Source organism: Epinephelus fuscoguttatus, linkage group LG20 (assembly GCF_011397635.1).
Source record: "Epinephelus fuscoguttatus linkage group LG20, E.fuscoguttatus.final_Chr_v1".
NCBI lineage: Eukaryota > Metazoa > Chordata > Actinopteri > Perciformes > Serranidae > Epinephelus > Epinephelus fuscoguttatus.
In genome coordinates, this window is record NC_064771.1 from 32560728 (window position 1) to 32578673 (window position 17946).

Here is a 17946-nt window from a genome sequence, read left to right on the forward strand (position 1 = left end):
TTCACCCGTGAGACGTTTATTTATTTGCTAACTGCTTCAGAGAAGTGTCAGAAGTGGGAAAAACACTCAGCAGACAGGCACCTGGCCTTTTTTTTTTCCATTATCTTTCTTTTCTCTCTCTGCTTTTCTGTTAAAATATTGGTCTCTGCATGTCTCCTCTCAAATTTTAGTCCATTTAAATGTCACAGTTGTGCACCAATTCAGGGAAAATAAGGAGTCTTACAATTTGGCAGATAAAACAGCATTTTGATTTGGGCTTTCTGACCAATTATTTAAATAAGCAACTGTAAAGGGGGCAGCCAAGTCCACATGACACCTGTTAAGGCTACTACATGGTTTTTGCAGCTGCTAGCGTGTTCCGGCGCGCAGCAGATCACATGTCAGCTCAGATGTGCAGATTCACAGTGAAACAGACTTTCATGTTAAACATGTTCACGTATTAAACAGTACCTTTACATGTCTTCTCCCGTGAACGCAGAAAGATAAGAGAGAAGCAGGTAAAATGTGGCCTCAGGAGAAGAAGAAGATGGTTCCAGACCTTACGCTCCTAAAGGAGGACTCTTGTTAAAATTCACACCATGACTGCAGACGCAGGGTCAGTGCTCCCAACTCCCAAGGGTGGCCTGAGCAATTAGTGGTTAAGTAATGGAACAGGGCCGGACTGACTTGTTGATGTGGTGCATGCAGTCTGATGGTGGAAGAAAGGAAGGTGGAGAGGAGGGGGAGGTGGGTGTTAGTACCCCGGGGTCGCGAGTAGTCAAAGGCAAAGGGATCATGTTTCATTCTACGTCTCTGCTCGCTCCCTCGCCGGGCTAATTACTGTCAGGGGATTATTAATAGGTGCTAATAGGTCAAAGCAAAGTGACTAAATGCTATCTTTACAGCCACTTTTTAAATGTGACCTTGTGCCTTCCACTGCGCTCAAACAGACGTCTGCATACACAAAAATGTTAATGTTCAACTTAAATGTGTATACACAAGTGGTGATTTAGGGTTTCATGCTTGTCAGGTAAAGGACAGGAATACAAACTCAGAAACTGCATCCATTCATTTGTTTATTGTGGTGGGAGCAGTAAGACTTGACTCAGCAGCGTGCTCCGCCCGGCGCAGGAAACTGCTCGAGAAAAACGCCAAAACATGAGTCTCTGGTTTCAAGCCGTTTGAACTTTGACCTACTTTGACACTGAGCTTTCAGGCAGCGCTCACTTTGTCTCATGTGTCCCAAATTTAGATGTCGAACAAGTGAACAATAGTTCTTTTAAATTTTGACACGTTCTTCTGCTTGGTATGTAAGCCCTGTGCATCTATAAGCCTTTATATAGTACATACTCTAATCCCTCAGTGGTGCCCTGCTGAAAATGGGAACACAGTGTCCTACCCTGACTCTGCTGGTAACACTATGTTTCTTATTCTGTTTGCATGTACAGCATGTGGGTTTGGGTGTGCATATAGATACGCCTGCACCAGCCAAGGACATATGGGACATACTGGGGTAGACGGGGCCATGTGCCGAAATGTTTTGCCGCCACTGCTGTTTCTCCTACTCTACCTTATCTGTCCGTTTTTACCAATTTTCTTTCCTCATCTCCGTTAACCTTCTTTCAACCCTGTTTTTTGCTCTTTTTTCCACAAGTTTTACATCACCACTTCTGCGGCTGTCTTCACCCCGCTCCTTGGCTCTTATAAACCCTCACGTTGTCTGTGTGTCACTTTCAAAACTAATGATATAATGACGAAGATAAGGCTTGTGAAACAAAAACCCCTGGGAAAGCAGAGCCGCGGAGACATTTCTGTTACTTTTGCTGCCCGATTAACATCGTGCCAAAATTTCTTTTGCTACATCAACATTGCAGCTATGGATGGATTACTGAACGGGCCCCTCCAGTGACTGTGCTTGTTAGAAAATCAAATAAACGACTACAGAAAGATGAAAAATGACGACAAAGAGAGACAGAAAAGAACCACAAGGCATGTAAAACACCAAAGTGACCACAAAGACACAACTACAAAAAGACACTAAAAACAACTGGGAGATGCCACAGGGACTGTTACTCAGGTACCAAGTCAAATGCCAAAATTCTGAAAATGTGACGGCGCTCGTTTGTCTCCGGTACTGTATGTACTGTGGATGCTTGTGGACATGACAGGGCAGATGCCTACAAGTGTACTAGGCTGACGACAAATGCCAAAGGCAACAGAAGAAAGACTACAAGCACAGAAGAAGAGGAACAACATGTGCAGTGACATCTCTGCTTTAACTCATTGAAAAGAAAAGCATTTTCCCCTGGGGCCAGCGTATTTTGGACATTTCATGCAAATGGGGGGGCTGTTTATTTACACTGCTAAAAATGCTAGCAGCGTGACGAGGCACTGTGCGCTACTACATTTTTTTCAGGTCACTGAGAGTTAAAAATGTTGAACTTTGGGTTACATGCCGTGCTCATCACTGTCACTTTTACCCAGCCGTCCTGTCACAGTGGATGAGGGGCAGGACAAATAGCCTACCACAAAGACCAACCATCACTCCTTACATGAACAAATGCTGAACAACAAGAACAACAATGGAGAAGTATGTTAATAAACTGTTGGCTATATATTATATTAATATATGTTTCATCACCCACAGAATCTCATGAACCAACAGGGACTAGTACTTTGTGTTTGAGTTTAACTTGAAGGCTTTTAACAAAGGCTTGCATGTTTAAGTACATTGGATTTATTGTTTTGTCTTTGTTTTTTCCTGTGGAATTGGGTATTAGGAATCATGGAATTCAACTGGTGCTGGTATCAACTTCCAAATTTCTGGTATTACAGAGCACAACTTGTCCATGGCTGCAGGAGAGGAACACAAACAGTGCCATGATATGCAACCAAGGGCTGAAACACTTACAAAATGCCTGTATCTGACTAAAAACGTTATATGTGAGCATGTTAAATGATTACTTTAGCACCGTGTCCACCAGAGAGGAAAAGTTACACTGACAAACTCAATATTGGCGATCTGTCTCAGTGTGTTCTTCTCCTTACCCCACTTATCTTAGAGAAATGACCCCACTGAGCAGCCAGAAATACTTTGATATTTACAACTATTTGATCAAATCACCTGGTAAGATCATCATTTTACCTCACGAAGATTAAATCAGGTCTTACTTAGCTTAGCTAGCTTCAACCTCTGCAGTCTGATCGGCCAAATTAGCAACTATAATTTATTAAATAGCAATAAAGTCACAAATTTGTATAGTTGCCTAGAGTTGGTTCGTGTTCTCACGGCAGCATTTACAAGCGGACCAGATCAAATGTCTTGTGTGAGAAAGCTGCTCTTGATTGGCCAGAATTCCCATGTGGGAAAAATCCAGGAAGTAAAGCAAACGTTGAAGAAGAGTACACTTGCAAGATAAATGTGACACTTTCTAATGTCACAATGGAGGGACAACTACGCAGGTTGATTTTAGCGCTGCTCATCGTGGACTATATTGCTGTCATTGTTCATTTTAGTCAAAGCATACAGTTTGAAAACGAGGCCAGCAGACATCAGTGACAAGAAGGCACCTTCATGCAGTACAAAGTCAGTGGAGAGCAACGAATTGTTTCCCCCTCTGGTGTGGGTGGGACTTATTTGTGCTCTGTCTCTATGGGTGGGGGGGCTTTTATATTTCTGTGCTCCAGGGCTCATTGTCTCATAATCTACCCATGATTGTAACAAAGCCCCAGACATGATGTTTAAACAGGAAAGCCAGTATAGAAGAGTCTGCAGAAAGTCAGTTGCATATGCAAAGATAAGATGTACAAACAGGCGGACTGGAGCTCTTCTGAAACATGTGTTTACCCAGAAGTGACATTCACACCCAGTAGTTGCCCTGTGACACCACAGTTTTCCGATACTGGCCACAGAGCAGAGGCGCTGGCAGAGTTAGAGGTCGGCTGCCTTGCTCAGTGGCACCTTATCTGTCAACACCCGTGGTTGTTTAAGAGGAAGGCCGGTGGCATAGGGAGGCAGAGCTGGCTGGCGCCTGGCACTGGAGCTGATGAGCAGTCGGGGACATAAATTTACCCGAGACATCTGCATGCTTGCAGGGCTAACTCACTTACGATGCTGCCAGCCTCTCCTTCTTCCCTGCCCGCATTACAAAGTCGCTCATTCTTACTGTTTTATTGTCCCATTACATCAGACAACATGTAAATGTTAACGAGTAACATCACGGCAGGCTGATATACATACAACAGATGTTTTGTGTACGCCACTTGTGTCTTTTTTTCTGTTTTGTACCATTTCACCTCCTTTGTGCATCCTTTAAGGTTGCATTTAGGTTGAAACTAGTAATTAGATTCAGTCAAGCACTGTTTTTTTTCCCTCCAGTAATTAGATTACTCGTTAAGCCTTTAAAATGTCAGAAACTGGTGAAAAATGCCAATCACAAGTTCCCAGAGCCCAAGGTGACATCGTTAAATCACTTGTTTTGTTCAACCGACCGTTTGAAACACAAATATATTCAGTTAACGATGATATAAAGGAGAGGGAAGCAGAACATTTCACATTTGAGAAGCTGGAACCACCAAATGTTTGGTATTTTTTACAACCCGACTCCAAAAAAAAGTTGAGATGCTGTGTGAGATGTAAAGAAAAATGCAATGAATTGCAAATCCTTTTCAACATGCACTGGAGAAAATAAGTCTTCAACACATCAACATTGTTCTCATCACACATATTTCCAATGCAGCTATTCACATGACATTTAGACCATACATTAGAATTAGCTTAATAAAAAATACACTATTAATTTAAAAAAAAAAAAAGAAGTTACAATTCAATCAACAGAAACTAAATAAATAAATAAAACCTAATACTTTATTATAATCATAATATATACAGTTAGGTAACATAACATTAAGCAGTAAATGACTTGTAAGAACCTAATGTGTTTGCTAATGTAAGCAAGCTATGCTAATGTCATAAGCAAACAAAAATCATTTCAGCTACCTTTAGTTAACTAACAAAATTAGGATAGCTAGCTAACTATTGTCATTTCAGTTAATGTTAACATCATTTCGCTAACAAAATCAGCATATCTGCCTAACTAATGCCATTTCAGTTAATGTTAATGTTAGTTTGCTAACAACATTAGCATAACTCACTAATAAATGTTATTTTATCAAATACTATTGTTAGTTTGCTGACAACATTGCCATATCTGGCTAACTAATGTCATTTCAGTAAATGTTAACATTAGTTTGCTAACAACATTAGCATAGCTGGCTTACTTATGTCATTTCATCCAATGCTAACATTAGTTTGCTAACAATATTAGCATAGCTTGCTAGCGAATGTCATTTCATGTAATGCTAACATAAGTTTGCTAACAATATCACCATATCTGGCTAACTAATGCCATTTTAGTTAATGTTTATGTTAGATCGCTAACAATATTAGCATAACTCACTAATAAATGTTATTTTATCAAATACTAATGCTAGTTTGCTAACAACATTAGCATAGCTGGCTTACTTATGTCATTTCATCTAATGCTAACATTAGTTTGCTGACAATATTAGCATAGCTTGCTAGTGAATACCATTTCATGTAATGCTAACATTAGTTTGCTAACAACATTAGCAAAGCTGGCAAACTAATGTCATCATCTAATGCTAACATTGATTTGCTAACAACATTAGCATAACTAGCTAACTAATGTCATCATCTAATGCTAACATTAATTTGCTAACAACATTAGCATAGCTGGCTAACCAATGTCCTTTCAGCTAATGTTGACATTAGCTTACTAACATTAGCATAGCTATTTAACTAATGTCATTTCATTAGTCTGCTAACCACATTAGCAAAGGTGGCTGACAAACGTCATTTCATCTAATGCTAACATTAGTTTGCTGACAACATCACCATAGCTAGCTAACATTAGCAAACTCATAAGGTTAATACAAGGTATTTGCTGCTTAATATTATGTTAGGTAACTTTAGAAGTTACAGCTATATTGAAATATTAGGTTTTAGGTTTAATGATAAGGAAATCGTAACATTTCAATCCATAAAAAAATATTTGCAATAAGGCAGAATGACACAGGAACTAAGTATTTATCAGGCAAACTGAAATGTATTTAATACACGGAGAGGCCTTTGTATACAAAGTACACTTCCTGTAGGAAGAAACTAACGTCTCTCATTGTTCTGTGGGACTTTGGCCAAGTCTTTCACAGACTATAAACCACATTATGAATCCTGAGAATAAATTTCACTTTCAAAACTTCAACAATTTACATCCTCAGTTTCCAAATGCCCACTGAGTGTTGTTAAAAGAAAAGGTGATGTAACACAGTAGTAAATGAGCCCATGTCCAACGTTTTTGGAACATGTTGCAGGATCAAATTCAGCATGAGAGCATAAAAAAAACAAAGTTTATTAGTTTGAACATTAAAAATCTTTGAACTGCATTCAACTGAACATATGTCAAAAAGGATTTGCAGGTCATTACTTTCTGTTAACATAACATCCCATCTCTTTTGGAATCAGGGTTGTACTTAACAACTGACTGAAACCGTCAATCAGATATCAAAAAACTGCAAAACTTTCTGTCAAGTATGCTGGATTTGTTTTTAAAGGCTTACATACAGACAGACAAACTGGGCTGAAGGCAGTGGGTAAAAATACCCCCGGACATTCTGTGACTAAACATAAAATGGTACATTTTGTCAGCAGGGGCTAAATGAGGCAACGTACGTGGAAAAAGATAAAAACCCACGTGTCTGCTTATGGACAATGTGAGCCAAGGCCAAAGATTAAAGTACATCTATAGATAATGTTAACATATTAACTTTTAATGCACTGAGCATAAAGAGAAAAAAAAAGAGAAAAACAATCTGCTCTTTCTCTCTCCCACGTCCACTTTCTCCTCTCTCATCCCTCCTCTTCCCACCCTCCTCTGGCAAGGACAAGCTAAGGTGCTGCCAAGAATGTGACTGCGTTTGGAAAACAAATCCAGCTCACTTCTGTTTTTTTCACTTCTTCTCTTTTCCTCCACTTGCAGTTTTGCCCTTTTTTTCATCCTCTTAAGGTGGATCTGTGAACGCTGCAGAGCCGGACACCTCCGGCAGCTGAAGCTCTTTTTATGAGACAGTTTACACTACCTGTAGATCATCCCCCCCTGTGTGTACTCCTCAACCTCAGCTGACTCCTGTCCTCTTTCCACTTAACTCCCCCAAACTCACACTCGGCCGTTTCTCCTGCTTCGCATTTCCTCCTCAGCCCACCTTAAAAAAAACTGCACTCTGTGTGAAACCGTTGGACGCCGTACGGCTGTGTGCTTTTCCCGATTGTTTTCCCGGAGATGTCCACTTCCCCACACTTGTTCATTTCCTCACAGCTTATGGAAGTGTCTCATTGTATCAGGACAACAGGGATGAAGAGAGATTTGAAGATTGTTGCTGATCGCTTCGGAGGATAAAAAGTTATGAGGCGTTCAGGGGTCTCCAATAAGGAGGGGCTTCCACATGTATACAGCTGCTGTCTCCTAATCTGTCATTACATTACGTCAGCCTCAACACTAGCTGTTATTCCTCATGGTAAAACATGGATCCAAGTTGGAAAGTGATGATTTAAAATAAAGATTTACGTAATGTAAAGGTCAGTTTCTTAACCCCCAAAGTCTGCAGGAGCACAACACTCATGCAAGCTATGTTGCATTGTGGGTACAAATGTTTGGAGGCAGCAGTCATGCCAAATTTAATTCTGAGAAAGGTGTCACTGTGTGTGTGTGTGTGTCAGCATGTGGAGGTGGTATAATTAGATGGGCTTGCAGAGGAGGGAATTCCATTTTCTGTGTGTGTGTGTTTTTGTATTACTTTATTAATATGTTAGTTAGTGTTTAGTCGCGTGTGTATTCAACATTAGGCAGATTGAGCTGGCAATGCCAACGTACCAGGCCAGAGGAGAGGTTGTGTTTGTGTGTGTGTGTGTGTGTGTGTGTGCGCGTGCGTCTGGCCCTGAGCCTAACCTGCAGCAGCACACAAACACACACTCACTCTCACACACACACACACACACACACACACACACGGGCTGTGACTGCATGGGTAACTTTGTCCAACTGTGCCAGCAATCTGGGCAATCACTGTGCTGTGCCCTCCCTCCCGTTTCCCTCCCTTCATCTCTCTGCCGCACACATGTACACACAGGTGCTGTTGCCATGCCAACAGCCCGGGGAGGGGTCTCCTTTTCCCAAATTAGAGATGAAGCAACAGGGAAACCCCCGCAAAAGGCCACAGCGAGGACAGGTTTATCAAAAATACCAAAAAACATGAACATATGGTTCCTACTGGATGAGTGACAGAAAGATGCTGCATGTTTGTTTCCTCCCTAAATAAATACACCTGCTACGTTCCAGAAACCCCTCAAAAATCAACTATAGAGGTTGAAATGGCTTTAAAGATGCATCTCAATGACAAACATAATATGTGGAATAAAAAGGAAACCTTAAGACTCTAAGGAGATTAGGATTCATTAATGAACTTCCTGCAAAATAACTGTAGCTTCAAAGCAGAAAGTCCTGACTTCAGTAATACGTGTCCAGTAGCAGTGATGTATTTATTCTGTCTTCTTTGCTTATTTTGTTGCTTTCATTTGACTTTTTCCACATTTCATATTCTCCAGATATATCAACGTTTATCTTGATTATGGTATGTTTGAGGTCCTTGTCCACGTTATTAGGGTATATTTGAAAATGTAGCTTTTTATTTTTCCGTTTTGGCCTTTTGTCCACATGCAAACTAATTTTTAGGTCAATAAAAACAGACCTTTTGGAAGACTCCTTTTAGAATTAAGATGTTTAGAAACTCAATTTTCAGTGTTGACATGTGCACAAGGAAATCTGAACTTTTGGCTAGTGATGTAAAAGGCATCAGAATGCACTACAGAGGTCACTGCTCCCATGGATGTAAATAAAGAACTGGATACAGCGTTTCAGGCGTTGCCCCGTTCATTCCTATGAAAGTTGCTTAGTGGTGCATTAAGCCAAAAAAGTACAACTGCTGCGTATAAAATTACTATGATGATCGTGGCCCACAGAGTAAGCACACTGGAGACCCTGCCAGTCTACATGTCTACAGGTATACAAAAGTTAAATTTAAGTCTTTTTAAGACCTTTTTAAAACCACTTTCAATTAAATTTGAGACCAAACTTGCAATTGCAATACACATCAAGTGAAAATATACTCTTTCCAAGTGCACACATTGATGTCAGTTCAAAATGAACACTAAAAATGACTCTGACGATATTTTCTGTGCTTACGGCTCTGCATGTGTGATTCCACGACCCAGGCTGATACCCATTTCGCCACGTTTGAAACACCTTCGACACATGGCGCAGTTTGCTTGATAGACTTTATTTGTTAAAACTATTTGTCCTTACACTTGCATTTTCCCATTTTTCACAGCTTGCAAGGTCTAAGTTTACTGATACAGACTCATTGTGCGATCAAAGTGCATTAAGGGGGCAAAAATAGGGGCATTGCGCACATACTGTACAGGTGTTGTGTCTGGTACCTCGTTGAATAGTGTTTCTCTCCTGTAAAAATTTCCTATGACAACACCACCACAAATTACATCGGTGATGTGACTAAAAAACATTTTAGACCCATTCAATCTGTATTTAAGACATTTTAAGACTTTTTAAGGACCCACATCCACCCTCAGTGAACCTAAATGGGAATAAAATAATTAAGTCTCGCATCTCTTCTAGACTATCAGACTGAATTCCGACACTGAAATGGGTCATTTTGTGATTGATTTACAGATGTGTCTTTCACCATGTGAGTCAATGGAGAAAAAGTCTTTTTGGACCACAAGGCATCACATGACGGTGTAATTACAATGTTCGGCCATTAAGAGAATTGGCTCCAAACTCTGGTGCACTTCCTCAGGGCCTAACTGCTAACTAGCCTTCCAGTAAAAGCTTTTCAGGCTTCTGATTGGTCACAATCTTCTTCTTCTTGTGGCTTTAGGGTTACGGTTTTTTCGCCGCCTGCTGGTTTGGCATGCTCTTGGCTGTGCTTCAAGTGTGTTCTTGGGTTTTTGTTTGGATGAGACTTTTTTGTAATAGCGTGTGGACGGAGAGGGTAAAAATCTGTGTTTATGTGGACCAGGTCTTAAACTCTGGATGCATAAACTGATTAAATACAGCTTTACAAAATTTACAATCCATTACAACATATAAACACACATAAGCATTGATTTAAAATGAGTTTGTATTATATAAAAGCTGACTTAGAGATGGATTCACAGATGTTCATCTCCCAAATTGGTTGTAAAACACCAGCAATTGTTCAAATGCGTGTGCACGTGCACATGATGTGCTGCACTGCACAGGCCTGGCAGTGAGTATTGTCTGTGTGTGAGCATGTGTGAGCGTGTGTGAGAGTGTGTGTCGCGCGCTCACTTTCTCAGAGTTTACAAACAGGGCTGGGATCCAGGCACCAGCCTCTGCTCAAATAAAACAAACCAGACTTGCGTCAGGTGTGTAAACAACGGCACAAATAAAATGATATAAATAAATATGTGCAAATTTATAAAGCAAAATAGCAAAAGCCTCGACAAATTGGGACCGGTTTATGTCTGAGGGGGAGCCGGTCTGAGCTCAGTGGGGAGAGGAACATTAAGATGCAGCCTGCAGCTCGTCTGGTTTCTTTACTGGAGCAGGTCTGTGTGTTTGCTGCTGATTGTACAGACAAGACACACTCTGGACATGGCAGAGGGACGTGGCCTCAGCTCTGGCTGCATGAAGTCTGAGGTGGCTCATAGCAGCCCACATACAGGTGGGTCCTGGAGGTTCAGCAGCCTGATCATGAGGCCACTAAGCATGTACTGATTCTTGTGTAAGGGCACAGATATAACCACTGGCAGGAGAAAAACCTTTGCACTTTAACTTGACCTTTCTACTTCATGTTGTTTGACTTGTGCTCAGTATGGGGCAACATCATCAGCTGTCTGGCCTACATACAGCCGGTCCAGCTCTGCAAGATACCATATGTGTCCAAGCAGCAGAACTTGGGCGAGTGCCTGCCACACGCACGCAGAACGCTAACTGGCCTCCCGTCGCCACGTATAAGATGACACCCGGTGACAACGCCGAGGACATCCTGACCATATTGAGAGCACCAGCAAGTCGCTCGCTCCGAGGAGGAGTAAACTGTGTGTCAGTTAATCAGGTCATGTGTGTCCCAGTTTAAGAGGACAGATGTACAGATGTATAGGCAAGGGAGTACACATCAGGCTGTCTCTGTTCATCTCAACCAGACTGCCAGGTTGGACCCTGAGCTCCAGCAGAGGCATTGTGGGCGTCTACTGGACCATATTTACACATTTTTCACATAAACACTTCTTTATCTATCACACGCACAACAATTACAGAGAAGCAGTCGGCGGTAATGAAAATTTTAAGTCTCAGGCTCGTGCCAACAATGCTCATTAAATATGTATGAGGAGAGAAGAAGAAGATCACGCAAGTAAAAACTAAACGAGACTCTAAACATCAAATAGTGCAAGTTAAAATTTAGGCAGTTACTGCAAACGATAAATTTAAACAAGGATGTGGTATATGTATATGCAAAACAATAATAAGTATAAATATAAATATACAGAGGTGTAAAACACAAAGTAAAAGCACATAAAGAGCAACGTGACAGTATAATGATGAATTGTAAAGAAAAAGACCCCAGTGTTTTGAATGATTGCAGTAACCTTTTAAATACGTACAATTTTCTTTGCTTTATTAGTCTCTACTGAACGAAGCAGCCAGTTAAGTTTCATATTTTCATATTGCACTGAAACATGATTAAACCCTCCTGTATTATTGCAAAGGAGCCTGAAAACAAAACAGACCTAACAGCTTGAATTTTGTATGTCAAGCTCCTTACGCCTGTGCTCCTGATTATTAAAATAAATCCACAAAATCTGAAAAGGAAAATCAATTTCTTTGCTTTTTTTTTTAATGTGACTCCACAGCATCATTTTAAGCAGCTAAGAAAAGGGGTGGGATCCACAACATGATATTACCACGATACAATATTATTGTGATAAAATATATTACAATTTTTCACTTTTTTTAACTGTAAATTAAGTTACCAAACTTTGAAAACTTTGTTAACCTTTGTCTTATCCACACTGGAATTAGGGTTGACCTGGGAGTCGGGCTGGTTCGGGTAATCTTACCACTCTCTGCCTCTCAGACACATACACACTGCGGCCCTCAGCACTTGTCTCCACCCTCAGTCCTAACAACTGTGCTACTATAGTACATATAGCTGGCAGCTTACAGGGTCAGGTCGGGTTCAGGTGGTTGATTAATGCATATTTTGCAGGCTGGGCGGCGTAGATTGGCTCTTATAACGAGTTGAGTGGGTGTGACTATATAAAAAAAAAATCCCGATCCATGCATTGGTGCTGCGTAGCTTTCCTGTGATCAAACATTTCCAATAACTGCAACTGTAAAGTCCAAAAGTCAAGATGTATTGGAAAAACATAGATGTATCACTGTCATCATGTTTTCATCTGGTGAAATGTTCTGCCTCGATCCATATTTGTTGGTGTTCAGCTTTTCAAAAACATTTTCACTGCAGTCAGCTAACTGTTTGCTTTGTTTGCTGCACACAAACAAAGGCACACATGTGTATTGATGGGGCGATCTAGCACCAATCTAACAGCACCATAAATCACATTTATTCACTTAATAAATTTAGACTAACTTATTTAATGCCATGAGTGTGTTTAAAGAAATGAAGGCTTTAGTTTGAGGGTTTTTAAATAGTTTTTTTTAGGGTGATAATGTCATAAAATATGATCACAGACAAAGAAACGACAGCCCTGTGTGAATCAGCCCCTTCTTTACAGACTCATCACGTGCCTGCCGTGGAGGACTGAGATGAACTGTTCCTTTAAGGGTACTTGCACCATACTGTACTTAAGTGTAGACACAGACCTTTTAAAGACACGTATGTGCACAAAGCTGCACACACACACACACACACACACACACACACACACTCCATACCCCATGTCACCTTTCTCCACCCCCTCCAGCCATTCATCTCCACGTCTCAGCCATCTCTGTAATGAGCAATAAAACGCACACTGTAAAGAGACGACACACACACACACACACACACACACACACACACACACACACACACACACTCAGTTGCTTACAAAGGACCAACATGGTCATTTCTTACATGCCCCCCCCCCCACCCGATCCCTCCCACCCAGCGGTGTAATGAAGCCTACAATGCCTGGTGAGGCCCCCCGGGCGTCCCAGAGCCACAACTACACCCCCCTCACACTATAATCTCAATCTTTTCCTGACGGGATGCAGCAGAATCCATGAAAGAGGAGAAGGTGGTAAAGAAGGAGCGGGGCCCTAAAGGTGGAGCCAACAGGCTGGAAGGTGATTTTCTTGGCACAGAGTCTGGTTGGGGTACCAAGGGCCATGGGCCCCCAGTTCCCACCGGCTCCCACCCGAGCGCCTGTGTGGTCCTGGATCTGATTAGCGCCAAGCCCTCATCATACACAACGGACACACACAAGGTACAACTGCCCGCATGTGAGCGCTAACACAGGCTAGCATTTACACATAGTTATATTTTACACACACACACATGCGCGCGTGCTCAGGCACTGTACACGTGCTGTACACATGCGGCATGCCCAAAAGTGCAAACACACTGTTCAGAAACGTATTTATTGTCTGAAGAGTGTCAGAGTGGATCAAGAAGACGGGCAGTTGACAGTTTCTCGACTCGTAAACACAAGACGGTGATAGGAAACAGGAGAAAATGATCGGGCGTGGAAAGAAGAGAGGACTGGGAGAGGCAGAGGACTGGGAGAGGCAAGGCTGTCAGAGTTTGGAGTTTTCATTGCAAACACCCCTGAGGAATAAAATGAGTAGAGTACATACAGATTCAGTCCTAAGGCAACAGACACAGTACTGTATGTGCATGACGAGAGAGATGTTTTTCTGCAGTGTGTGTAAGTTCGCCCAGAGTTTGCCGCCAGTGTGTATTTGCCTAAAGAACTTGAGGCAAATCGTGTCCATGTGGCAGTCTATACATAACATGTCCAGATTGTGAACGTGTGTTAGTGATTAGGGAAGATAGAAATGTGTTGGACGTCAGGATGAGTTTTCTACTGCCTAAACATGTCTTTGAGTCTTAGTGAGTCTTTGTCAGTGTCACAGTTTAGAGTTGGACGAGTGAAGGGAGCAGGGAGTTCTCCTTCGGGATGTGTGTTCAGACAGGCTCCACCTGTCTTACAAACGCCTCAGGAGCGAGTCAACATGTGACTCTGTGTGTACTGATGATATATCATTTGTCATGACAGCGCGCATTTCCACTGAACTAACTATATGACGCCCTGATGCGCCATTTCATAAATTTAACCCGTTCAGATTAGAGGTGAGAATCCAGCACTCACTTTGGCTTCCCTCCTCAACGGCACTTTTGATTTGTGCACGTATTATTTTCCTAATTGAGCATAAAACCACAGGCCTCCGATGCCAAAATGAAATTAAGTACATGTGGCAAAGATTGAAGGAGCTGAGCTGCGCTGCATCCTCAGACGTTAGGAGGAGGGGCGGAGGGCAGGGTGGGCTGTCAGCAGCCCGTCACCGTCACCTCTGCTTTGTGTTTCTGCCTTGCTGGGTTGGAATCTGTGCAATGATGAAGTAGGCTCAATAAAATAAGTGTGAGAGCTATATGGCAGGGTATCTGTGTATGGTTCAGCACGTGTGTTTGTGTGTCCACATGAGGATATGTAGAATTCATGTGAGTGTGCATACTATGGATTCAGATTGTGTAGTGCTGGAGCTTTTAGGGGACAAAGTAAAACTGACCGCTTTTCTTAAACGTCCCCCTCCGGATGTGTTTTAAGACACGAAGTTTAAGTTTTGTCTTGGTTTGTTTTTCCACAAAAAAGTTCTATTTTTTAATTATTAAATTGCAACTTCTCCTTCCCTCATTAAAAAGTGCAAAATCTAAATATGCAAATATTCTTAATTTCAGAAGTTTTACTACAACACACAAGATGTTGCTTACTTCACCTTCAGTTTATGTGCTCTGAAGGTTTCAAGTTTCCACATCGTGCTTGTGGAAGTTGCGTACAAGAGCATAAGAAAGCAACAAACTGCACTTCAAAATAAAAGCTCTGTGCCAGAAATCCACTGTACTTCAAAATAAATCATGTTTTTAACAAACATACACATTCGCAAGTCACTTGTGGTCCATTCAGAAAGGCCCCGGGATCCACTTTTGGACCAGGAACCACCAGTTGGGAACCACTGGTTTAGATTTTTTTGAAGTGGGGTTTGGAGAAGCTGCTGACACGGAAGCTAAGCAATGTACTGCTGCGGACGGGGGCAGAAGCAAAACATATCTTAGGCCATGTCCACACAGAGACGAGATTAGGTGTATCCACAAAGGTTTTTTATCGTATAGACCTTTCGTAAACATGGAACCAGCGTTTTAGGAGTGGGCTCCTCTGGCATTTGTATTTTCCGCCATCTTCTTTGTGTTTGTTTACATTGCACAAATTTTATGCGCATGCTCCATTTCTTATTCTCTGTTTTTGGTGTACTTTGTGGCAGCGTTGCAGCGCCACTTACAGGCCTTTCAGATGTACTACAGCGTTTTCAGTGGCTTCATGTTTACGTACGCAGATCTTGAGATGATTCCCTGTTTATGGAAAACTTTAAAAAAATGAAATCGGTTCCGTCTTCGTGTGGATATGGCCTTAGCCGCCCTAAAAAATATCAGTATGAGTGTTAGTGTATGCTGCAATTAGAATATCTTCACCACTGTACCTTGCCGTCAGACCTCGATTTCCAACGGGGAACTGGAAACGTTATTGCTCTCTTCAAAGCAAGACTCCATTGAGAAAAACAGTAATGCTGAACACAGGGGATGCTGGTCTACCTCTGCCTCAGTTAGCTTGTGTTATGGTGTGACTTTGGTCGTTAAAAGGGTTAGTTCAGATTCACCATAGTCACAAAACAACAAAAAAATAAGCTTACTAACTGAGGCAGCGGTAGACCAGCAGCCCACATATTCTGTGAGGTAAAATTACTTTTTCTCAATGGAGTCTGGCTTTGAAGAGAGCAATGTAACTCAAATATACTGTACTCTTAAACTAATATTTATGTTTTTAGGTGGCTAAAATAGGTTTTGCTGCAGCCCCTGTCCACAACTTAGCTTCTCTGGTGGTACTCCTGTCAATACAGTAATACAAACTAACTAACTGATCGAGGCAGGAGTCTGGGGGCTTTGACGAAACCCTGAATGGGGAACTGAAACATTTAACAACTTTCATTCTCCATCAAAAAGGGCTGTAAAGTGATGCAATAAAAATATTCTAAATATAGCGTTCACATACGCTTAGTTTCTTGGTGTTACTGCGTGACGTCTGTGTTTTTTCGGGTCAGTTGTGATCAGGGGTCGCGTTAACTGGATGTTCTCGGTCATTGACCGTTTTTTTTTTTTACAACAATGCCCGGAAAATCTGAAGGCCATCGGTCATTTTGACCGGATGCAATTACCACCCCTGCCCACTTGGCAGCAGAGTGCACAGTCAGTGGTTTAAGTGGCTGCCGTTTTCACACTGCAGAGAAAAAGTCATTCATCTGCTTCATGTAGCCTTGTTGACATAACACCCTGGACACACCGGACGCGGAAGTGCAGCGCCCAGCAGCAGAGGCAGTTTTCAATCGGCGCCCATGTTAACCTATCTGACTGTCCACACAGGCCGCTGAGCAGAGCGGATTCTATTTTTCATGTGAGCCACAAGCGCTTCTGTCAAGTTGGATAGAGCGGATTGTACCAAACAGGAAGTCGGACACAGAAAAGACGAGAGAATCCAGCCAATTTTCAAAATAAAATAGCATGCACTGAGGAACGTGAGGAGAAAATACCGTGTTTATAATAAAAAAAACCCACAACAGTGCATAACCAAACACATTTTTCAATACCATAATTACTTCATTACAATTTTAATTTTGTGTCACTGAGCCTACAGACATAACTACGTAACGCCCTGGACACACTGGACGTGTTAGTGCCATCCGGTGTGTCCAGGGCGAAGCCTAATGGCACGGGTGTGTGGATGTCTGTTCATCTTTTCGTTCATGTCCTTATTAATGCACACTTTATAACTTGCTTGTTGGATTTATTAAAAACGAATGAATGAAAACTAAATGTCTTTGAATATCTTTATTATCATTTAAAAATGAAAATTAACATGACCGGTAAAAATAGATTATGACCGGATATTTATGACCCTGTCAGTCAAAATGACGGGTGATGAAAAAGTCTAGCGCAACATCTGGTTGTGATACACCAAAGTCCCGCAATAACGACAAACAAACTAACCGATGGAGGCAGCGGGACACCAGCAGCATGAACTATGTTCAGTAAGGTCAAATTTGTGTTTATAATTTCAGTTCCCCCATCGTAGCTACCATGGCAGTACTCCTATCTGCTTCTCCAAACCTGTGGTGTGCCATCCGCCATCTACTGTAGGTAATACACTGACTATGGGTAAGTACCTCAAACAACCTCACTTCAAAAGATCCGCACTAACCCTTTAAACTCTGATTTAAGGTCAGCAGATGAAAGTTAAAACCGCCTTCGTGTGTCAAACTCTGCACATACATCATTCTGCACGGTGAAGCTCAAACATCCACGTGAAGCAGCAATAAGTGAAAACACATTTTTGAGTGAAGGGGGACGCTGACACAGAGGTCTATGGGTGTTCATAACAAGGCGGAGGCAGACAAACACTTGACTCTGTGTAGGCGTCTGTCCAGCTTTTAACATCACAGTCAACAGTCCACTCAGGCCTTTTCCCCTTTTCATTTTATTTCTCATGAAGTTTTAAAATACCAAAAGCATTTAATGGAC

The 17946-nt window shown here is 41.7% G+C and overlaps 1 protein-coding gene across 2 annotated transcripts in view; it reads right to left on the reverse strand.

Annotated features, from left to right (window-relative positions):
* thrab (thyroid hormone receptor alpha b) overlaps window positions 1-17946 on the reverse strand; it is a 235034-nt gene that overhangs the window by 80694 nt on the left and 136394 nt on the right. The gene's annotated exons all lie outside the window — the stretch shown is intronic.